Raw genomic sequence first — 24,927 nt, forward strand, 5'->3', positions numbered from 1 at the left:
AAAGAAGATATTTTCCTTTGTTCAATTATCTTAATGCCTTTTGAGAAATGCTCTCTTTTTCAGTCATGTTAATGCCTTATAATATGCCGCCTCCATGCATTTGAGGAGATATTTGATCATCTTAATCCTTGTTAAGAAGCTTTTCACAATTCTCCAGATTTTGGGAAGGTTCCATTAGATAGGCATATAGCAAATGTGATTCCTTTATTCAAGAAGGGAGGGAGACAGGAAGCAGGAAACTACAGGTTCGTTAGCTTAACATCTGTCATAGGGAAAATGTTAGAAGCTATTATTAAGGATGTTATAGCAAGGCATTTAGAAAAACTCAAACCAATCAGGCAGAGTCAACATGGTGTTTTGAAAGGGGAATCATGTTTAACCAATTTATTGGCCTTCTTTGAAGGAGCCACATGTGCTATGGATAAAGGGGAACCGGTAGATGTACTGTACTTAGATTTTCAGATGGCATTTGATAAAGTGCCACACAAACGCTATTGTGGAAAATAAAAGCTCGTGGGTGTAGGGATGTATTGACATGGATAGAAGATTGGCTGGCTAACAGGAAACAGAGGGTAGCCATAAATGGATTTTCTCTGGTTGGCAGGATGTGACGAGTGTTCTGCCGCAGGGATCAATGCTGGGACCTCAACTTTTTACAAATTACGTAAATGACTTGGATGAAGGGGCAGATGGTTTGGTGGCTACATTTGCTGCCGACACAAAGATAGGTAAGAAAGTAAGCTGTGAAGAGGACATAAAGAGGGAGACATAGATAGGTTAAGTGAGTGGACAAAGACCAGGCAAATGGAGTACAATGTGGGCAAATGTAAAATTGTTCATTTTGGCAGGAAGAATAAAAAAGAAGCATATTATCTAAATGGTGAGAGATTGCAGAGATCTAAGATTCTGGATGATCTGGGTGTCCTAGTGCATGAATCACAAAAGGTTAGTATGCAGATACAACAAGTGATTAGGAAAGCTAATAGAATGTAATAGTTTATGAGAGGTGAATTGAATACAAAAGTAGGGAGGTTATACTTCAGTTGTACAGGGCACTGGTGAGACCACGCCTGGAGAACTGTGTACAGTATTGGCCACCTTATTTAAGGAAGGTTGTAAGTGCATTGGAAGCAGTTCAGTGAAGGTTTACTAGACTAATACCAAGAATGGGTGGGTGTCTTATGAGGAAACATTGGACAGTTTAGGTTTGCATCCGCTGGAGTTTAGAAGAGTAAGAGGTGACTTGATCGAAACATTTATGATCCTGAGGGGTCAGTGGATGTGGAAAGGATGTTTTCTCGTGGGAGAATCTAGAACTAGGGGTCACTATTTAAAAATAAGGGGTCGCTCATTTAAGACAGAGATGAGGAGAAATTTTTTCTCTCGGAGGGTGGTGGGTCATGAAACTCTCTTATTTGAAAGGCGGTGGAAGCAAGGTTTTTTTAATATTTTTAAGGCAGAGCTACATAGATTCTTGATTGACAAGGGGGTGACAGGTTATCAGGGGTAGGAGGAGGTTACAGTCTGATCAGCCATGATTTTATTGAATGGCGGAGCAGACTTGAAGGGTCTTGTGGCCTACTCCTGCTCCTAGTTCATATGTTTGTATATGTCCTCATTTTGGTTATCTTAATGCATTTAAGAAGATATGTTCCCTTTTTCAGTCATCTCAATGCCTTCTGAGAAAATATGTTCTGTATCTTAATGCATTTTAGAACATTTGTCCTCTTTTCCAGTCATTTGGGAAGATGTGTTCTATTTATCAATCATCTTAATGCCGTTTGAGAAAATATGTCCTTTTTAGTCATCTCATGGCCTTTTAAGAAGATGTGCTCTCCTTTTGCGAATGCCTTTTAAGATGTTCTCTTTTTCAGTCATCTTAATGTCTTCATCTTCATGTCTTTTGAGAAGATAGGTCCCCATATCCTTCAACATGTTAATGCCTTTTTGCGACGCATTTTTGGGGAAAGGGGCTTGTAATGGCTGGAGGGGCCGAATAACCACCCCAACCACGTGGTCCTCATTTTGAATTCCGACCGTTGGCGGGAAAGCTCGAGCCGCCCGCCGCCCGCGCGGGGTCTGGAGGTGGTGGGAAGCTGATTGGACGGCGGGCCGCCGCCGCGCGATGGACGAAGCAGAAACGCCCGCCGTGATTGGTCACGGGGGCGTGGCGATGGCTGTCCGCGCCCCCTCCCTGCGGCCGCCCCGGTATTTAAGCCGTTATATGGAGGGGGAAGCGACGCCATTTGAGGATGTGAGGGGCTGGTCATGGAATAAAGTAGAAATAAAACATTATAAGAGGGAACACTGTTTTTGAAATAAGGTTACTCTAATCAGGAGAGGCTCCCCTTTGTTTTAAAAAGTGAAATAAAAGGCAGCCAGGACCTCGTTGGGATGCCAGTTTAGGCAGGGTCAAAGGTCACCCAAACATTGGCCAACTAATGTGGCTCTGACTGCATGTCAGAACTGTTGGACTTAAATGAAAAGTTTCCCTCTTAAGAGGAAAGATAGGCTTTAAGAGATAGGAGAGGTTGCGACGTAGTGGTAGAGCAAGTCAGTGAAGCGTGTCAGGTTGGAGGTAGGCAAGTGACCAGTGGTAGGCTGAAGAGTTGAAATAAGGCAGTAAAGGGTCTCAGAGCACCAAAGGTCCAGGTAAGACGAAATGGCAGGAGTTACGTGCACGCACACACACCATCATCATCATCATCACACCATCATCATTGCATGTGGGGCAAAAGGGAGAACGGCGCCAATTTCACTTGGGATTCGCCGAGTGCCCCTCACTCAAAGGGAGCCAGGGCGACGCCCTGGAGTGAATTGCTTTGGCGTTGCACCCTTCAGCCACCTTGCGGAGCCCTGGCCAACGTTGGCGCGTGGGAGATTTGGGTGCCCCACACCCGAAACGCGGCAAGCTGCCCCGCTGGCAGCAGCAAGCAATAAAGGGCAGCGAATGGCATGTCGGCTCTTCCCTTGCGAGGGAGGTGCTGTTTTAAGAGTAAGGAAGTTTTCCCCCAATTATACAAAGCCTCGGCGAGACCACGCCTGGAGCACATGTGCACAAGTTTCAGTCTCCTTAGCTAAGGAGACTTGCCTTTGGTGGGGATGCAGTGAGGGTTCACGAGACTGATCCCTGGGATGCTGGCATGGGGGTGAAGCGCAGAATGGCCTCCTTTCTCATTCCGTGAATCCCTACGAGAGGGCCGTCCTACAAGGTGAGATTGAAGTAGGGGAGCCTGTTAACGCTGGAGTTTGGAAGAACGGGAGGTGATCTGATTGAAACTTTGAAGATTCTTCGAGGGTTTGACGGGGTCGGTGCCGACAGACTGTTTCCCTCCTGCGGCTGTAAAGTCTAGAATGGGGGGGGGGGGGGCGGGGGCGTCACAGTCTCAGGGTGAGGGGTCGTCCATTTTGGACTGAGATGAGGGCAAATTCCTTCACTCGGAGGATTGTGAATCTTTGGAATTCTAAACCTCCTCCCCAAGAGCTGTGGATGCTCCGTCGCTAAGTCTATTCAAGTCTGAGACCGATAGGAATTTGGGCGCGAAGGGATAGGGCGGGAAGGTGGAGTCGAGGCAGAAGATCAGCCACCATCCTATTGAATGGGGGAGGGGGGCAGGCCCGAGGAGCTAAATAGCCTCTCCCTGTTCCCTGTGCTGCCGAATGGCCTGTTTCTGTGCCCTATGTCCTGTGTGGTTTCCGACAAGTGCCCCAGTTCCTTCTGCTAACGTCCCTCATGCGAAAAACCGACAGATTTGTAATAGCAGGCAGACCTTTAAACAGTGAATAAAAACGGGGCTCATGAAATAATTCATTATTTAGGAAGTAAATAGGAAGGGAAACCCCCGTTTAAAAATCGTACCATTGTAACTTATATTGACTTTCATCATTCTCTCAACCAAAATACAGCCGCTGACTCCCTCCCAAACCGGAGCTCAAATTCAGTGGTATTGTGGTCACCCTTTGCAATGCAGTCATTGACTGTTGGATGATTAACAAACCCCCCCGGTTGTCCCTCCTCTCTAACTCTCGCCTGGCCTGTTCCCGAGCCAGTTTGAAAGTATATTGTTCTAGAAAAACTGTCCTGACTGTGTTCTAGAAATTTGAGACCGGGAGTAGAGTGCTGGTGTAGTGTTGTGGGTTTAAACTGCCCACCCGTGTACGTGACGGTGATGAGGAACGCTCGCATGTGGCTCCTGAATGATTTCACGAGCCCCATTTTTATTCACTACTGTTTAAATCTCTGCCTATTATTACAAATGTGTTGGTTTTTGGCAGGAAGGATGTTAGCAGAATTGAGACACTGGTCGGAAACTACACAGGATTATACAGCACAGAAACAGACCAGTCGGCCCAACCAGCCCATGCTGCTGTTTATGCTCGACTCGAACCTCCTCCGATATTCCTCATCCAAATCTCTCATTGTAACCCCTCTATTCCTTTCTCCCTCATGTGTTCATCCAGCTTCCCCCTTAAATACATCTACACTATTCACCTCAACCACTCCCTGTGGGAGCGAGTCCCACATTCTCTCCCACTCTCTGGGTAAAGGAGTTTCTCCTGAATTCCCCATTGGATTTCGTGGTGACTGTCTTATATTGACAGTCTCTGGTTCTGCACTTCCCCACAAGAGGAAACGTTCTCTCTGTATCCACTCTTATCGAAACCTTTCATCATTTTAAAGACTTCTACTAGGTCACCCCTCAGCCTTCCATTTTTTCCAAAAGAGACCCACCCTGCCAACCCTTGCCTGATATATATAACCACGCATTTCTGGGATCATCCTTATAAATCTTCCCTGCGCCCTCTCCAGTGCCCCTGTATCCTTTTTATAATATGGTGAACAGTTCTGCACACAGTACCATAAATCTGGTCTAATCTCGGTTTGGTGCTGGTTTAGCAGAACTTCCCTACTTTTCAATTCTAGCCCTCTAGAGATAAAGCCTGGTGTTTGTTTGCTTATTTTTATGGCCTCGCTAACCTGTGGCACGGTTTTCAATGATTGACATATTCGTAACCGAGACCCCTTTGTTCCTCTACTACACCTAGTCTACCATCTTCCAAGTAATTTGTGACCTCTCTGTTCTTCCTACCGAAATGAACTACCTCACATTTATCTGTGCTGAACTTTATTTGCCAATTATTTTCCCATCCTGCAGGTTTGTTGCTGTCCTCCTGTAATTTGTTGCAGCCCTCCTCAGTACTGACTCTTTCCCCCAGCACCCCCCTGCCAATTTGCCGTCAGAGGCAAATTTAGAGAATGCATTGTGAAACTATTCCGATACTCCCGAGACTGATATAGTGCCGGATATAGCAGAATACATATATTTCTTCTATTCCCCAAGACTTGCCCCAGTTTCAGTAGTATAATGCAGTCTTCCCTAGTTGAATATCTGATGAGAGATTAATCGCCTCCAAGCTTTTATTCTCATTCACGGGACTTGGGCACCGCTGGCAAAGTCAGGATTTAATGCCTTCCCCTAAATTGCTCCTTGAGAAAGTGGTGGCGAGCTGCTGCCTTGAGTATAACTGAGAGGCTTGCTAGGCCATTTCAGAAGGCAGTTAGGAGTCAACCATATTGTTGGGGCCTGGATACACACGTGGGCCAGACCAGGTAAGGTTGGCAGATTTCCTTCCCTGAAGGACAGTAGTGACTCAGATAGGTTTTTACAACAATCAGATAGTTTCATGGTCACCGTCACTGAGACTAGCTTTCAATTCCAGATTTATTTAATGAACTGAATTTAAATTCCCTCCTGCCAGGTTAGGATCCAAACACACATCCAGGCCTCTGGATTATTAGCCTAATAACATAACCGCCCAAGCAATCCCGTTTTATAAAAGTCTGAAGGAGTTCTTTCAAAAACACCCTTATGACACCAGTTGTTGAACCGCACGTTGAACATTTTGATCTTGTCTACTCTATGTCAAGTTACAGATGGATGAAATAGTAATCTAGAGGTTATTACTTTTGTTTTTGCTTTTTAATTTAGGCCCTAGCTGCTCATGCTCCCTGAGCAGAACCTCTTACACCATAATACCTATTTAGCTGGTACCTACATGAACCACGATAACTGGGCCCTCTCCCTCCCTCTCCACGTTACTCTGCAGCCCGAGGAGATGTCCTTAAATCCATTACTGAGCACAGAATGCACAACATTCGGAACTCACACCCTTGGCTACTGTCCCCGACTATTCCTACATTTTGTTCTCTCCGCCACCTCCCACCACCAACCTGAATGGTCCCCTGTAACTCGGTACCATGGTCACTTTGCTCATACATCATGCAGCTGTCCTCATGGCTCCAAGAACTTTGAATTTATTGGACAAGTGCAAAGGCTAATGCGCTTCCAGTGCTACCTTCTTGATACCCATACCTGTATCACCAGTAGTCACACCGTCCCACGCCTGACCACAGACTAAATCTCAGACTAAAATTATGTAACTTAAGGTGAGTGGCTGCTTGCTGAATCAAATTGTCCAGGCAACTTTCTCCCCATTGTCCAAAGTTCAGGCTCCAGCTGAACAACTCTGAACTGAAGTTCCATGAACTGCACTTACTGCAGCTGTGGTTGCTGTGGATCACATTGGTGCCAACCAACTTCCAAATGCTACGGCTGCAACACATCATATCAAGTCAATTCTGATCTGGAAGTTGCTCAATATCAGAGTATTTCCATCATTTTCTATTTTTATTGCATATTTTCAGCATCCACAGTATTTTTGCTTTTCTTTGACCAGGGAAATGTAAGAATATGGAAATCGTTATATTAAGAGTTTGCGAAGCATGTCTGAGCTGGGAACTCATGGGTACAATCACACCACAAAAACACCGTCTACCAGCTGTATGTAGACACGGATTCACTTGGTCATCCCATTTACTGACACAAGAACATAGTCACGTCAGAGGGAGACCATTCAGATACTTTATATGCGCAGAGGGATCTATTCAGTATTTCCACTATTCAGCTTTAAAAGTTCAAAGCAATTGATATACAATCAATTGGTGATGAGGAGCTGTTTAAATGTTCTGTTTGCGAGAAAAGACACACTCGTTCACACCGCCTGCTAATAATCCAGTGAGTTCACATTTGACATTGAGGGTTTTTTCCTGCTGTTAATCAAATCCAGGATAGAACTATGGATGCTGTGTCAACTGACTTAACCATTTTATATCCAGGGTTCAAATCGTAATCGGACCACGAAAGATGATGTTGTATTCGATGAAACAGGTTGTCGATGGCGGTGGTGGTTACCCAGCATTCACCGTGAGACAAAATGTGCCCTATCTGTACAACAGGCGATTGTTGCGCAGGCGCAGTGCTGCTCTGACTAGAGCATGCGCAGTGCGGGTGTTGGGTCTGGTCGGCCGGGCTGGTGTCGGAGCCGCAGGGAGACAGAAACTGACTGGAGGCGGCGGGTGAGTGAGGCCGAATCGAGCCGGCGGGTCGGGGTGGAGAGGCTTCAGAAACACCCGGTGTAGGCCGCAATCCCGGATCACAGCCTCCATGACCCGTGTTTGCAGCTCCGGGGCTTCTTCCCGGTGACAGCGCCGGCTTCAGGGGAAGAGGCTCCGGAGCGGGAGATTCAGAAACTGCGGGGAGTCCGCGTGCCGCCCGGGGGCTCAGAAACTTGGGGGACGGACTCAGGGTCCGGGTAAGACCCACCCGGGAGGGTCCCCCCTCCTGTGTCCCGCCCGACGGCAGCTGGGGTCCTGCCTGAGACCCTGAATCAGAGACACAGGAGTTGGAGAACTGAACCCAGGCAGAGGAGAGGGAGGGAGAAAACTGGGAGTGGAGGAAAGAAATGGTGGAGATGGTGAGATGGGTTTGGATTTCAGCCCAGGGAGGAGGGAGAGTGTGTGGGACGGGGATTTACAGCTTTGGGGGAACAAGAGAGGAATAAATGTTCCATAGAAACTACAATTGTCTGTTCTGAATTTCAGTCCTGGATTTAAAGCGATGACTTTTGTAAACTCGTTTTACAGGGTATTAAACGGAGGTGACTGGCAGACAGAAAACGCAAAGCAAACATCACATCAAGATCTGTCAGAGGCACTGAATTCATCAGGACCTGAGTATCATCAACTTTTGAATGTGGAAGGAGAAATGTTCGTCTATTCTGTCTTTGGGAAAGGATTTCAAACATCGGTGTGACTGGAAAAGCCTCAACACACACACACACCCGAGTGAGAGTGTTCCAGTGAACTGACTTTGGAAAAAACTTTAAGCAGTTACACAGTCTGCAAAAATATCACACCATTCACAGTGGGGAGAAACTGTTCACGTGTTGTGTGTGGACAAGGCTTCAACTAAGCCTCCAACCTGGACAGAGACAAGGACCCCCACACCATGGAAAAACCATGGAAATGTGTGGACTGTGGGAAGGGATTCAATTTTCCATCCCAACTGGAAGTTCATCGGCACAGTCAGACTGGGGAGAGACCGTTCACCTGCTCCATCTGTGGGAAGGGATTCACCCATTTGTACAAACTTCGGACACACCAGCGAGTTCACACTGAGGAGAGGCCATTCACCTGCCCTGTGTGTGGGAAGGACTTCACTTGGTCATCCCACATTGTGACACACCAACTTGTTCACACTGATAAGAGACCGTTTACATGTTCTAACTGTGAGAAGAGTTTTAAATGCAGAAAAGATCTGCTGATACATCAACGTATTCACACTGGGGAGAAGCCGTTCACCTGCTCCGTGTGTGGGAAGGGATTCATTTAGTCATCCCACCTTCTGACACATCAACTTTTTCACTCTGATAACAAAATTTTTAATTGTTCTGACTGTGACAAGAGCTTTAAAAGCAAAAAGGATCTGCTAACACATCAATATACTCACACTGGAGAGAGGCCATTCACCTGTACCAACTGTGGGAAGGGATTCAGCCGTCCGTCTGCCCTACTGAATCACCAGCGAATTCACACTGGGGAGAGGCCGTTCACCTGCTCTGACTGTGGGAAGGGATTCATTAATTCATCCAACCTTCTGATACACCAGCAACTTCACACGGGGGTTAGACCGTTCACCTGCTCTGACTGTGGGAAGGGATTCACCCGTTCATCTAACCTTCTGACACACCAGCAGGTTCACACTGAGGAGAGACCGTTCACTTGCTCCGTGTGTGGGAAGGGATTCACTCGGTCATCCAACCTATTGAATCACCAGCGAGTACACACTGGAGAGAGGCCGTTCACCTGCTCTGTGTGGGGGAAGGGATTCACTCAGTTATCCAACCTGCTGACATACCAGAGCATTCACAGTGGGGAGAGGCCATTTACCTGCTCTGTGTGTGGGAAGAGATTTTCTCATTCATCCTATCTGCTGAAACACCAGCGAGTTCACAGTGGGGAGAGGCCGTTCACCTGTAATGCCTGCGGAAAGGCATTCACTCAGTCATCACACCTGCGAACACACCAGTGGGTTCACAAACGACTGCAAGGTTTGGATTCTACTCTTGTTGATGCTGTTAATCATACCAGGACCGAACCATGTTCATTCTGACTGTCCTGACCTGTTGATGAGGTTCAATATTCTGAATAAATGTGAAATAAATCAGCTTTGTTTGTAGATTTTTGTTTTTCCCCACCTGAGTGTTTAACATCGCCTGGCTGGAGACAGAAAGGACAATCTGGGGGAGGATCTTACGGTAGGAACAGAACTTCAGCCTGGACACAGTCCATCAGCGTGACACTTAGGGACCCCCAAACAACACTTTGGTCATTCTCATCTTTCTTCACTGATGGCACAATCCCAATGTGGGTGAATCCTGAGGTGTGTAAGAAATGTGTCTCAGCTGCTCTCTGCCATGGTTCAGAGCTCCTAGACACAGAACAGAAGGCTCTTTTACAACTGGGTTTAGAGTCAGGAAGAACAGTGGTGAATGCTGGAAACGTGCTGCCAAATCAAAGGTTGGTGTAAAATTGTGATCTGTTCCTGACTGAAAGTGAAACAGCAGGTTTAAGTTTCCAGACGGAAACTCTTAATAAGTCTAAAATGGTTCAACGTGTTTGTGTGTCAGTCCCGAGTCACTGAATCGAAACATGCTGAAATTTATTGGGTTAAAATCTGCATTAAACTAGAAGCTGGAGGAGTTCACAGGAGGCTGTTAACTGCTGGGACAATAATACAACAGTTTGATTCCCAGAAAAAGAACGACCGGCAGCGTATGTCCAAGAATTCCCAGTTTTATTCCCCCACACTGTCCTTTTAAATATACCTCACTCCTACCAGCCTTTAACTATCAGAAAGGTAACAGAGAGAAGGCTGAAGCTGTGTCTGCCCCTTTAACTTCACAGTGTCAGGACCCCTTCAGTCCCTTTAAGAATGAGTGATGTGTTCAGCTGAAGATTCCTATTGGTAGTTTTCTGGGCGGTTTCCTTATTATGATCATTCCCAGTGAGCCTTGGGTGTGTGAACTCGCCCCACTCCCAGGCGCGGCAACGCACCCTGTCCCCGGGTGTGTGAACCTGCTCTATGTGTTACACGCCTGTGGGCTCTCGTGTTTCTCTCCATCTCGTTTATTCTGCTCCTTCTGCTTGAAGTTGCTGTTTGTGATTTTATTATCTGGAAGTTTAACAGTAACGGTATTAACCAATGTTATGGTCAAACTGTAGATGTAAAATGTCACCTTAGCTCCTTAAACATTTTAGTAGCAGTTTGGTTACAGTGACAACACTGACTTTAGAATCTCTAAATTGTGGATTTCACCTTCAGAACCTGAGCATATTGACCAGGCTTCTAACCTCATCATGATATTCAAAATTTGCAATTGAAATCTGGTCTCAGTGATAGTGTCCGTGAAACTATCATTGATTGTTGTAAAAACCCATCTGCTTCACTAATGTCCTTTATGGAAGGAAATCTGCTATCCTCACTTGGTCTGGCCTACATGTGAGGCCAGACCCACAGCAATGTGGTTAACTTTTAACTGCCCTCTGAAATAACCGAGGAAGCCACTCTGTTCAAGGGCAGTTAAGGTTGGGCAACAAATGTTGGCCTTGCCAGTGACACCCACGTCCCATCAAAGAATAAAACAAAATATATTTTGCATGTGAAGATTTAATCATTTCAAGCATAAATTTAATCTCATTGACAGCTATCAGCAGCTATTAACCCTGTTATGTTTTTGATAGTTAAAGGCTGGTAGGAGTGAAGTGTATTTAAAAGGACAGTGTTTGGGAAGCACACATCAATTTCTAATGACTCTAGTGTTATGTGGGTAATATTTGTGTCAAAAGGATGGGGTGAATCTTGTAACAATCTCCCAGAGATTAACTGGGATTGAGGGGCAAGACTAAAGGTGAGCATTAGTGCGCTGTACTTTACATTACTTAGTGACAAACCTTGTTGTGTTAAAGTTTACTAATTCACACTGGTGTAGTACTGAGTCAATTGCTCAGATTGATTTTTAATGTTAAGGATTATTTTTCCTGCAGGATTTTCTATTTAGCTTCCACCTGACCCACTGATAGTGTCAGACAGAATCTAGAACTGTCTGCTCAGTCGAATGGACTGCTGCAGGATCCTAATGGTATCCAATTAAAAATCTATCAACTGGTTAACAGGCACAACTGAAACCAGCTCAACACAAAATGGTGTGTGTGAGTGTGTGCGTGCACACACTCGAGGGTAGCAGTGGAAGGGTGCTTTTCTGAATGGAGAGCTGTGACTAGTGGTGTTCCGCAGGGATCAGTGCTGGGACCTTTGTTGTTTGTAGTATACGTAAATGAGTTGGAGGAAAACGTAACTGGGCTAATTAGTAAGTTTGCAGATGACACTAAGGTTGGAGGAGTTGCAGATAGTGAAGAGGATTGTCAAAGGATACAACGGGATATAGATCGTTTGGAGACTTGGACGGAGAAATGGCAGATGGAGTTTAATCCGGACAAATGCGAGGTAATGCATTTTGTAAGGTCTAATACAGGTAGGAATTATACAGTAAATGGCAGAACCCTTAAGTGCATCGACAAGCAGAGGGATCTGGTCACTGTACAGGTGCACAGGTCACTGAAAGTGGCAACGCAGGTGGATAAGGTAGTCGGGAAGGCATATGGCATGCTTGCCTTCATCGGCAGGGGTATTGAGTATAAAAGCTGGGAAGTCATGCTGCAGATGTATAGAACCTTGGTTAGGCCACACTTGGAATATTGCGTGCAATTCTGGTTGCCACATTACCAGAAGGTTATGGAGACATTGGAGAGGGTGCAGAGGAGGTTTACCAGGATGCTGCCTGGTCTGGAGGTTATTAACTATGAGGAGAGGTTGGAGAAACTCGGATTGTTCTCACTAGAGCGACGGAGATTGAGGGGCGACTTGATAGAAGTTTACAAAATTATGAATGGCATGGACAGAGTAGATAGTCAGAAGCTTTTTCCCAGGGTGGAAGAGTCAATTACTAGGGGACATAGATTTAAGGTGAGAGGAGAAAACTTTAGAGGAGATGTGCGGGGCAAGTTTTTTTACGCAGAGGGTAGTGAGTGTCTGGAATTCGCTGCCAGAGGAGGTGGTGGAAGCAGGTATGATAGTGGTGTTTAAGAGGCAACTTAACAAATACATGAATAGGATGGGAATAGAGGGATACGGACCCCGGAAGTGCAAAATGTTTTAGTTTGACAGGCAATATGATCGGCGCAGGCTTAGAGGGCCGAAGGGCCTGTTCCTGTGCTGTCCTTTTCTTCTTTGTTCTTGTGTCTATGTGTCTGATTGGGAACGCATCATTCTTCACGTTTGCAATGTATTTCCTGAAGTAATTATCCCCAGCAAGTATTTTAGTCCTTTATTTCCATTTATTCCAAATGAAATATCTTTACAAATCTTTTAATAGATTATAATAGATTACAATAGATCTGACAATTATCTGGAACCCATTCTCTGGGGTGCTGCTGTTTAGAAAACAATCTCACACTGACCATTCGGTTACCAATATAAGCACATCTGTCCCCAAACTCACTTCACCTCTCGAGTCCGTATGACTCTTCTTCAGAGCGTATGGTCGTCTTCAGTCATACAGACTCGAAACGTTAACTCTGTTTCTCTCTCCACAGATACTGTGAGACCTGCTGAGTTTTTCCAACATTTTCTGTTTTTATTTCAGATTTTCAGCATCCACAATATTTTGCTTTTATTTCACTTAACTTCTCTCCTCTTTCTCTCAGATACTGAGTCACTTAATCTCTCTGTTTCAGAGAGCACCTAAACTCACTTAATTTTTTTCTCTCTCTCTGAGAAAGAACCTAACACACTTAACCTCACTTAGCCTCTCTTCTCTGTCTGAAGCAGTGCTCAACGTACAGAGAGTCATTCCCCTCTCTCTCTGTTTCACTCTCTCACTCTCAGACAGGCCTCGATTCACTTTAACTCTCCTATTTTCTGATAACTGTTTTTGGGCAAAATTATTCATTTTATATAATTTCCCCTTATTTCTCCCAAGGATAACCATCAGCTCGTTTCCCCCTTCAGTGAATATGGTAAAACCCCAAATAAGCTCATATGTTTAAATCTTTAAATTGGGAATGGAGGTGAATGTAATGCTGAGACTGGCAGCAATCTGTGTGGTTGTTCTTGATGCTGTCAGACTGAGTCCACCCTCACAGGCAGGAAGACTGTTCACGGTGATAACATGAAACTAACACCTGCTGTTTCATTCTCAGGAAACACAACTTCCTGTTTCTCTGCTGCTGGTTCCTAACCACACATCTCATTTCTGAGCAGAAAATAAATCCAGAGGCCACGGTCGGGTGAGAACATCTGTCAAGGCGGCCTATATCTGGCCACAGAGTCAGGGCAGAGTCACACAGATCACATTGCGGTGACATTTACAAATGAGCCTGTTGTTTCTGTTCAGAGTCTCCATTCCCGGACATATGTGGCCGTGTCTGTGGTTCAGCCACTGAGTTCCCTCTGCTCTCCATAGCCAGGAACTGCTAGCCTGCTCCTTTCCATTTTATATCATTCTCTCACATCATTCTATATTACTTGCTTCCTCTATTTCTCAGCTTTATCTTTCACCACCTCATCTTTCTGTTTTTTTAAGTGTCTCAGTTTTTCTCTGTCTTTGTCTCTCCTTTCCTCTATATCTCTCTCAATGTCAGTGTGTTCCTGTTTAATTGAGATGTTCAATATCATGAAGGGTTTTTGATAGATTAAAGAAGGAAAAACGGCTAAAGGCAGAAAATGCTGTAAAAACTCAGCAGGTCTGGCAGCATCTGTGGACAGAGGAACAGATTTAAGGTTTCGAGTCCAATCTGACGCTTCTTTTGAGCGGGAAAAACAGGGACTGTCCTTCTTAGATCAGAAAAGTTTAGGGGGGAATTTAATGGAGGTGTTCAAAATGAGGAAGGATTTATGATAGTATCGATCGGGAGAAACTGTTTCCAGGAGCAAGAAGGTTTGTAACCAGAAGACACAGAAATTTAACACGTTTGAGAACAGAACTGGAGGTGTGATGAGGAGGACATTTTTACACAGTGATTTGATATGATCTGGAATGCACACACTGACAGGGGGTTGGAAGCAGATATAATAACTCTCAAAGTGAATTGGATCAATATTCGAAGAGGGGAAGATTGGCAGAGTTATGGTGAATGGGACTAATTGGACGGTTCACTCATCTTTGTGACATTCTGAATTTTCCTCTCCTGAGGTTTTAACATTTGATCTTTTCAATCATAATGTGTCTCAAACAGAAGATTTAAAACATTAGTTTCTACGAGGTGTCAGATCTGTTTCCTGTGTGTCTGTGTAACTCGGGAACTGCAGGCAAGGGTGAGAAGGAACCGATTCTTTTCAGTTCCTCTAACAGATGCACCGTCACCTCAGATATCAGAAATCTCTGGAGTTCCCCATGTCATCATTGCCCTCCCCTTGGGTATAACAGCTCTCAGTCAGGTGGAGTCAGTCACACGTGTCTCTGTCATGATATTTCCACTCCTATTTTATCACACACCTCCCTGTGACACTCACCATAACACAGACACCCAAATATCATTGCTTCCTTACACCTTGTCCTCCTATTACAATCGAATCTTTATTCGGTCTCTTGTCTCCCTTAATGTAAGATTACCTGTAGTTAAAGCCACCTCTGTTATTAAGAACTGGAATTGGCCTTTGTGATTATTTTTACACCAGGCTCTAGTCGGCCTCGCGTGTTGCAGCCATAACTCCCTTCACAAACCCAAAGAGGAAGAGGTTGTTTTTTAATGAGTGGGCTGACACCTCAAACCTGCAATCATGTCCCAGAAATCTTTACCTTGCTGGATGGAGGAACTGCCCAGAATTGTCCCATCTGTCATTCCCTTCACTCCTTCTGAGTCTAAGAAAATAGCCAGCAAAAGAATAGAGACTCCCATTTATAATGACACCAGGTGCATCAGCTTAGATGATGTGGTTGGGTCTCTGGAGAGGGCTTGAACCCATATCCTTCTGACTCGGGGTGAGTGTGCCACCAATTAGTCAATGTTGACGTCAGTTCATATTCCAATAGACCGTGTCTGTGTTATTACACTCAACCCATCCCATTCACATTGCATTGATCCTTGACTCTGTTATTAGGGATTAGGCAACACATTGATATCATATTATATCAATAGACCATGACTTGCTCACACTGCTATATGAGACTCAATCTTTGGCTTTGGTGCACGAGATACTGACTGTATTATCATCACATTGGATCCAATGATGAATTCACTAACACACTGTAGCCTGACTTTTATTATTGGAACAAACACTGTATTTGTTACACTCAAAGTGAGCCAAACCTTTGCTGTTCTTCCTTCGGGCCCCATCTGCACTCTTACTGTATCAGACCGTGTGTGTCATTGTTACACTTATACTCTGCCACTGTTATTATCAGAAAATAACCAGCCTTTTATTTCAGTTCTGGTGTCTGATTTTATTATTATCATTGGAAATATTTTTCCTGCCAGTTTTCAACTGGAACCTGTTTCTGGTGTTTGATTGTCACATTTCCATGTTTTTAACTTGATTATTTAGTCTCTATGTGAATTTCCTCATATAAGTCACACTGCAATTCAGCCTTTGGTCTGAAAACTTGTTTCTTGAATAAAATACCGTTATTATAGCTCACAGTATAGGATCATAAGCTCAGAATTACCACTTGGCAGGGTACAGGAGGGTAAACAGTGACTGGGATTGAACCTCACCATCACATAGCACCTTCACGAAAGAAACGGAGAAAAATCTGAGTGTTGCATCCCTGTTGATGTTGATGGGCCATATTCTACCACCTGAAGCATTCTGGGTAGCATCATCTGCCACTGTCTTCAGATGGTACAGGAGCTAATGGAAGGTGTTCAGCTCATCATGTTTGTACCAGCTCATTAGTGTAGCTATCGAATTAGTCCCACTCCCCTGCTATTTACTCCTAGACTTGGATATTTCTTCTCTTCAACTATTTATTCAATTCTCCCAAGAATGTTGCTATTGAATCTGCTTGCAGCACCCTTTCAGGCAGTGCATTCCAGATCACAAAAACACACTGCTTAAAAAACATGTTCTGAAATCTGTGTCCTCTGATTAGCTATTTTTCTGCTGCTGGAGACCCTTCCTGTTTCTTTAGTTTGTCAAAGCCGTTCATGATTTTGAAAACTGCTATTGCATCTTTTTTCTTTCAGACTGCTGCAGTCCATGTGGTGTCAGTTCTGGGCATTTTAAGAGTCAACCATATTGCTGTGGGTCTGGAGTCATAAGCAGGCCAGACCAGGTGAGGATGGCAGATTTCCTTCTCTAAAGGACATTAGTGAACCAGATGGGTTTCTATGACATTTGATAAGGCCTTCATGGTCATCATGAGATTTGGTGAGATTCGAACACAGTCTCCGGAGCATTTCCCTGGGTCTTTGGATTACTAGTCCAGTGACAATACCACGATGCCACCACCTCCATTTTTGACCCTTTGCTCCAAGGAAAATAATCCTAGTTTCTCCAATCTCTCCATATACCTGAAGCCTCTTATCCTTGGTACCATTCTAGTAAATCACCTTCTCTAATGCTTTGAAATCCTGTTTAAAGTGTGATGCCCAGAAATGAATATAGCACTCTAACTGAGGCCTAACAATTGGTTTATAAAATCAGTATTAACTCATTTAACATAAGCACACACAAAATAAATTGTTGAAAATCTGCACTAAGATATCGCATGGAGGAGTTCACAGGAGGCTGTTAACTGCTGCTGCAATTGTGTAACCAACATTCGATCCGCAGATAAAATAGATAACATTGTGGTGATTCATTGACAATCCCTCAAGTCATGGATGATTCTTTCTTGTCGATGACTGGGTGGAAGTGAGATGTCAGTGTTAGCTGTGGGTTCACAAATGACTAATGAGCCCTATTTTAGCCTTGCAGGCTCTGCCAACAGTGAGGACATGGGGCTTGTCAGCCAGTGGAGTTGGTGATGGATTGTTGACACGAGCAGCTGCCCTCTCTGTTTGTCTCTCTCAGTGGCTGCTCTTGTTGATTGAAACGTTTTTGGATGATGAATCACCATTTTGGAGGCGATTGGGAATCTGCTTTCCAAGTGTTTATGTTGATAGAGCAAAATGTCATGGAGGTCTTGAGATTGTCTTTGAAAAGTTTCATTTGGACCCATGTGAAGGGCCTCCCTGGTGTAGCTCTGAGTACAGCACCTGTTTGTCAATCTGAATTCAAGCATTCTGATGACATGCCCAGACATAGTGGTTACATTACTGGATTAGTGATCGAGAGGGAATAATGATCTGGAAATGTGAGTTCAAATCCCATCACAACAGTTAGAGATTTTAAATTCAGTTAATTCAATAAATCCGGAATAAAAATCTACTATAAAAGCTGTTATCAGTGATTATGAAACAAATGCATTGTTACAAAAGTCCAACTGGTCCCCTGACATCCTTGAGGAGTGGAAATCTGCCATCCCAGCCTCACCTGTTCTTCAGGTGACTCCAGACCAACAGCAATGTGCTTGACCCTTTGAAATGGTGCATAAGCCACTTGGTCATATCAAAACCGCTCAGAGAAAGTAAAATTCAATTGGATTGCAGCGGTTTGGGAAGGCAGGTCACCATCACATTCTCAAGGGCGATTAGGGATGGTAATAAATGCCCGCAGTGTCACCCACATCCTGTGATGAATGAAAAAAAAGGAGCTGCAGCCTGTTTCCAGGTTTCTCTGTGTTATTGGTGTGTGACAGCTTAACTAAAAATACACAACCAGGAATATCCACGAGACAACAATCCTGACAGTTACTCACTGAAAGGATTCACTCAGTCACCCCATCTGCTGAGTTCACATTTGACAGGAGGGATTGGATTCCGCGTCATTGCTGCTGTTTCAGTAAAACTTTGAGGGATTTGCAATTCACCATCAATTCCCTTCTTTTTGGTGGATAATGGAGGTTCTGTGCACTTGGGCTTCTGTATAATTTGGTTGCTAATTTTATTGACTGCCCAACACTCGCCCCAATCCCCACATCATTGCAAAGAAAGGACTCACGATTCACCAATTAGGCCATTCGATGGCGAGGGCTTTACCCAGCATCCCCCGCGTTGGCGAATGTCCCCTATCCCCACCACAGGAGAGCAGTGCGCAGGCGCAGTACCGCCCAGTGTTTGGAGCATGCGCCATAATGGCGATGCGGTGTCTTTTGTCTGCCTTATCTCCAAACCGGTAAGGAAGTGAAAACACGGAGGGAGCGATGGAGGTAGCGGGAGGACGGGGAGGGTTTCTAAACACCTCGTAAAGGCTCCAAACCTCGAATAAGACCCTGAGATACCCCCGTTTGCAGCCCAGTTCTTTTTAACGAACAAGCTCAAGTTAACGGCCGCCATTTTGGTTGAGCGGGGAGCAGAGCGCATGCGCGGATGTCCTGGTGACACAAAAGGGAGTAGGCGGGGCTGCAGGGGGGTTAGGTGGGGTTGGGGGGAATCTGTTCCCAACTGGGTCCCAGTGCCCGGGAGATGCTGTTATCTGGGCAACACATTTTTAAACAGCTTCACCCACTCCCAGGCTGCAGGTGATGTTTGCAGCCTACAGGAGTCCATGGGCCATGTGTATATTCATTGTGAGAGGTTGCAGCCCCTGTATAATTACCTGAAGGTCTGCTCCTCAATGTCTGGTCACACTTCAGACCCAGGCTCCTAATCGCTGCTGCCCAGTGTGGAGGGGACTGGGTACATCAGAGGATCTTGTCCTGGAGCTGCTCTTCAACGTGGTTACAACTTGTAGATCTAGGGTGGGTGGGACCCTCTGGCTGCGGGTCAGTCTTCTATGGTCTTGCCTGTGCCCTGGTGGCCAGGGCCAGCGAGGATGCAGTGTCCATCCGTATGGTTGATGCCTTCTACAAACAGTGGGCACCTCAGAGTGCAGAGTGTCTCATAGTCACTGAAATTAACATTGTGGTTTAATTGTGAAAATTCCATTTGCTTTTTTTGCCTTTTGGGGCTTCTTTTAGTTTGATTTAGATCACATGTTTGGAAGAACAGAGAGAGAAAAAGATTGCATAGAATCTAGAATTGTCTGTTTTGAATTTCTAACATGGACTGATAGCGATACTGACACTGTCAACTCTTTCTGCAGGATATTAGAAGGAGATGATTTGCACAGGAAACTAACCAAACATCACATCAAGACCTCTCAGAGTCAGTCGATTCATCAGGACCTGAATATCATCAACCTTTGAATGTGGAAGGAGAAATGTTTCTCTGATCTGTCTGTGGGAAAAGATAACAAACATCAGTGTGACCAGAAAAGCACCGAGACACACACACCCGAGTGGGAGTCTTCCAGTGCACTGACTGTGGAAAGAGCTTTAACCAGTTACACAGCCTGAAAAAACATCACACCATTCACAGCGGGGAGAAACTGTACATGTGTTCTGTGTGTGGACAAGTTTGCAACAGATCTTCCAACCTGGAGAGACACAAGGACACCCACACCATTGAGAAACCGTGGAAATGTGGGGACTGTGGGAAGGGATTCAGTTTCCCATCCCAGCTGGAAACTCACCGACGGAGTCACACTGGGGAGAGACCGTTCACCTGCTGTGTGTGTGGAAAGGAATTCACTAAGTCATCCAGCCTGGGGTCACACCAGAGAGTTCACAGTGACGAGAGGCCTTTTAAATGCTTTTACTGTGGAGATTGCTTTAAAACCTCTCCTGATCTAATTAAACACCAGCTTGTTCACACTGACAAGAGACCATTCAGTTGCTCTCACTATGAGAAGAGATTCAGACAATCATCTCACCTTATTCAACATCAGCGAGTTCACACTGGGGAAAGGATATTCACCTGCTCCGTGTGTGGGAAGCGATTCGCTCAGTCATCCAATCTCCAGACACACCAACGCACTCACAGTGGGGAGAGGCCATTCACCTGCTCCGAGTGTGGGAAGGGATTCAATCGACCATCCAACTTGTTGAGACACCAGCGGGTTCATGTGTGACTGCAGGGGTTGGATGCTGCTGTTAATCACATGCTTTATTTCTGCAGAAGGTAATAACTCCTATCACTGGGCCAGAGTTTAAAGTTCTTTGCAGGGCAGGTGCTGTGTCGGGACTGCAGCAAGTAGGAGTTTCTGGAGAATATTGTGATCCTGGACCATCATATCTGCGGTGAGTGTCTGCAGCTCAGGAAACCTGGGCTCAGGGTTATTGAGCTGCAGTCTGAGCTGCAGACATCAGGGCCATCACGGAGGGGGAGAGTCAGCTGGACACTTTCTTTCAGGAAGCAGTCACAACCCCAAGGTTCAGGAGAAATTTACAGTTAGTGAATGGTCAGGATATATCAGAATATGTCAAGAAAATCAGTTTTAGCATCTGTGGTCTTAATTTCTCTGGGTTAAGAGGAGAAAAACTGACATCTGGACTTAGTGTCTGTCAGTCAAGGCACCTTTCCCTTCTTTAAGATGCTGGAACATTGATTCTGATGTTATCAGTGAAGTTAACTGATCTGAGACATTGAAAGGATTCTCGTTACAGCACACCAGGGATTTCAACCTAATTTCAACTTTGGGACAATCAGAACACTTGGTAACAGACAAGACACTGAAAGGCTTGAAGGGATGACTCTGAAGAAGAATCATATGGACTCGAAATGTTAACTCTGTTTTTTTTTACTCTCCACGGATGCTGTCAGACCTGCTGAGTTTTTCCAACATTTTATGGTTTTGTTGCCCTTGAACTGAGTCGCTTGTCACACCATTTCATAAGAAGTTAAGAGTCAACCACATTGCTGTGGGTCTGGAATCACATGTAGGCCAGATCAGGTAAGGACAGCAGGTTTCCTTCCCTAAAGGGCACTGGTGAACCAGATGGGATTTTACAACAATGGTTTCATAGTCATCATTATTGAGATTAGCTTTTCAATTCCAGATTATTACTTGAATTCAAATTCCACTGGGATTTGAGCCTTGTTCCCCAGATCATCAGCTTGGGATTCTGGATTACTAGTTAGGTGATATTCCCACTGTGCCACCATATCCCCCTCCCTGCCCCAAGCCACACACAAATGGATTATAGATTAATTTATTTCAAGTTTAATGAGAAAATGATTAGACCTACCCTGTACCTATATCTAACCCAATGGAAATCTGTGAAGTTATTGGATTCAAACAAACCCATTCGCTCCTCCTCAGCTCCACAGTGAGTGAGACAGGGAAAAGCAGAAAAGCAGCGATATTCCGCCCCACACTCTCCAATCGCCCGCTGCCAGCAGAAAGCGGCGGCTGCAGCTTCAAACAGTGGGTTAGTGCCCATCCCTGGGATACAAGATACTCCAACCCAGGTCAAACCTCCCGATACACCGAGCACCAGCTCAGGGAAATGCAGGTAGATTATATCCCGGTCACTGAACCTCCAAGCAGCATTTACAGAATACCCGAGTGAGTGTGTCACAAATAAAAACAACTTTCTAAATATTTTCACTGCAAAATTCCTTCCTTTTATTTAAAAGTTGACTGTTGTGAATCTGAAAATGAGCACCATGGGATTTGTGTAACCGACTGACTTGTTTTCCATTGTTTGTCCGACAGGTTTGCAACTCAATTTGTGTTGGAGATTGAAGAGAATCTGATCTCAAAATGAGGTCACAAAGCAGGTAAATATTAAATCCAGGAACAAATTCTGAGGAAAATGGATCACAGTGTTTGGAAGGAGGTGCAACTAAGAAAGGGAAGCTGTGAGTGATTGAATGGAAAGCATCAGCCCCTTGAGCTTCTGGCTAGCACAGTCAGTAGTGCATGAGGCCTGTAACCTCAGGTTTGTGGGTTCAAGCCCCACTTTGGGTGCCGTTGCTTTTTTAAAAAACTTTGCTGCTTTCATGGGTGAACCTCAGCTCTCCATTCCTCCACTGTGTCACTGTGCTCCAACTGAGTCTTTCTCCATCCTGCTTTGTCTTTATCACAATTGCTGGTTTATGAAAGCAAACTTCCTCCACTTCACTGGAAATGTGAGAGACCAGTTTGTAGGTGCGACCTAATGTACAATGAATGATGACACTTTAAAAGTGGCAGGTTTCACTCAAGCCCCTGGACCAACAAAACTGCTCAGAGTCACCGAATTAGAATGGTCACTCCCTGGGTGACCAATAGCAGCAGACCCATATCAAGAATGATCTGATTCATAAGATTAAGGGAGAGAAATTAGCGAACTCCCACTCAACCTTATTCACATCAAAAACAGTTGGGAAGAGGAAGCATTTCATAGGCTGGGTTTTATTTTCTTTGGAAAGGTGCTGGAATGGTTTGGCTGGAGGTGTCACTAGTTCTGGGACACAAGTCTTTAGAGCTTTGATCTGATACGTTGGTTGTGAGATCGCTTAGCTCTGGCTATCATAGGCTGCTTCCACTGTTTGGCAAGCAGTCCTGTGTTGTAGGTTCACCAGGTTGACATTCCGATATGGCTTGTGTTGCTTCTGACCTGCTGTCCTGTACTCTTCATTGAACCAGGCTTGATCGCCTGGTTTGATGTAATTGTGGAGTGAGGGATATGCTGGGCCATGAGTTTACAGACTGTGGTTGAATACAATTCTGCTGCTGCTGATGGCTCGCACTGCCTCAAGGGTTCCCAGTCTTGAGTTGCTAGATCTCTTCTGAATCTATCCCATTTAGCACAGTGGCAGTGCCACACAACACGATGGAGGGAACCGTCAGTGTGAAGGTGGGACTCTGACTCCACAAGGGCCTTGTGGGGTCACTCCTATCAATATTATCATGAACAGATGCATCCGTGACAGGTAGAATGGTGAGAATGAGTTCAAGGATTTTCCCTCTTGTTGGTTCCCTCACCAGTTGCCACAGCCCCAGTCTGACAGAGCTGGAGGCAGCAGGTTATTAAACCCTGGAGGAACTGCCAGACCCAGGTATAAATTGGTGTTCTTCCACTGCATGGCGCGTTGCTGTTTCGAAACACCTTCAAATCACAGTTGTATTCTGAGGACGAGGAAAGGCTATGATAGAGGAATCCACACACTGACATTCCTCTTTCCCCCCCCTCCAATTTCACACTGACACATCTTACTCCTCCTTCCCTCTAATGCTATCACTTTCCTGCTTTCATCACAGTTCCAGCTCCTGCCATTTCAGTGCCTCCACCATTACTTATTGATGTGTTTGAAGTGACTGAGTGCTTTTGCACATTATGGGAAGGAATTCCTGGACACAGTGCGGAGCTGTGTTTAATCACCTGATACAACAACAGGATGCAGATGTGAGGAGCTTGAAATGGCAGGGAGAGGCCAGGAGCTGTGCTGAGGGGTCTGGGGGATGATGGGGAGTGGGAGTTCTTGTTGCTGGTGAGGACCAACTGGCAATTGTGCTTCATCTATGTGGACTCGACACCCATGCTCATGGCCATGAACTTTGGGACAATTTTTGCGCTTCCTTGGTCTCGATAAAAAAACATTTTCCCATTTAAACCTAATGTGATGGTTAATATTTCAGATGGGACTCCCTAAGAAGGAATACATCCTGCATGAATTGTACTCAATAATCAATCCCCACCCCCCAAAATAGTGTTAAATATCAGGCTGCATGACATATTTCACATCGTTACCAGCTTTTGTAACAAAATCTGAATAGTTGGGTGGACACAGATGGGAAGTGGATTATGAAAAAGGATATTGAAGACAACAGTGATTGAAAACAGAAGTGAGAAATAACAATGGGGTCAGATGAATGCTGGAGCTGTAGAAAAAAAATTGAGAAACAAGAAACACTGGTTATTAAGGCTTTTGAATAAATTAGCCTGGGAGACAATCAGCTTCAAGACATTTGATTAAAGTAAATGTATGCGATAGAACAAATATGAAATGCGCAGCTATTCCCTATGTGTTATATTCACAGCAGATCTACCAAAGCACAGATCATACTGAGCCAGATTATCTGCTGTTTTACAACCATAGGAATGTTATACAATGTGATGAACCATTTAACAGAGCCACAGATTTATGTTGCTAAAATTGCATTGAAATTGTGTTTTTGTCTTTAATTTGGTCCCAAAAACACTGCTACAATTTCACCCATGCTAAGCATCTTGGGATGTTTTATTAAAGTAAAGGTGTAAAATAAATGCAGATTTTTGTTGTTGTTGACTGTGAGGAGTGATTCCGTTGCCATTTAAGATGGAAACTCTTGTGTAGTTGCACCGGGGGAGGATTTTCAGAGCTGACAGGACACGGCAGCATAGCCACATTGTGACAGACCATTCAGAAAATTTACACGTGTGAAAGCATTGACTGAATTTTCACACCTGGTAGAAAGAGGCTTTTTAAACGTTGTGTTTGTGGGCAGCGATTCAGTTGTTCTTCCCGCCTGCTGGGGCACCAGTAAGTTCATATGTGACTGTAGGGGTTGGATTCTGCTGTTATTGCTGCTCTTTGGAGACTCTCTATTTTCCACCAAATCCCATTCTCCTTTCTGC

General features: G+C 44.9%; 1 protein-coding gene and 2 pseudogenes across 2 annotated transcripts in view; 1 reads left to right on the forward strand and 2 right to left on the reverse strand.

Annotated features, from left to right (window-relative positions):
• Positions 1–24,927, reverse strand: part of LOC144698102 (uncharacterized) — an 862,314-nt gene that overhangs the window by 826,299 nt on the left and 11,088 nt on the right. The gene's annotated exons all lie outside the window — the stretch shown is intronic.
• The window catches only part of LOC144698091 (uncharacterized), a 78,317-nt pseudogene that overhangs the window by 44,030 nt on the left and 9,360 nt on the right, over positions 1–24,927 (reverse strand).
• Positions 8,349–9,512, forward strand: LOC144698357 (uncharacterized; annotated as a pseudogene).

The sequence above is a fragment of the Cetorhinus maximus genome, chromosome 23 (assembly GCF_964194155.1).
Source record: "Cetorhinus maximus chromosome 23, sCetMax3.hap1.1, whole genome shotgun sequence".
NCBI classification, from domain to species: Eukaryota; Metazoa; Chordata; class Chondrichthyes; order Lamniformes; family Cetorhinidae; genus Cetorhinus; species Cetorhinus maximus.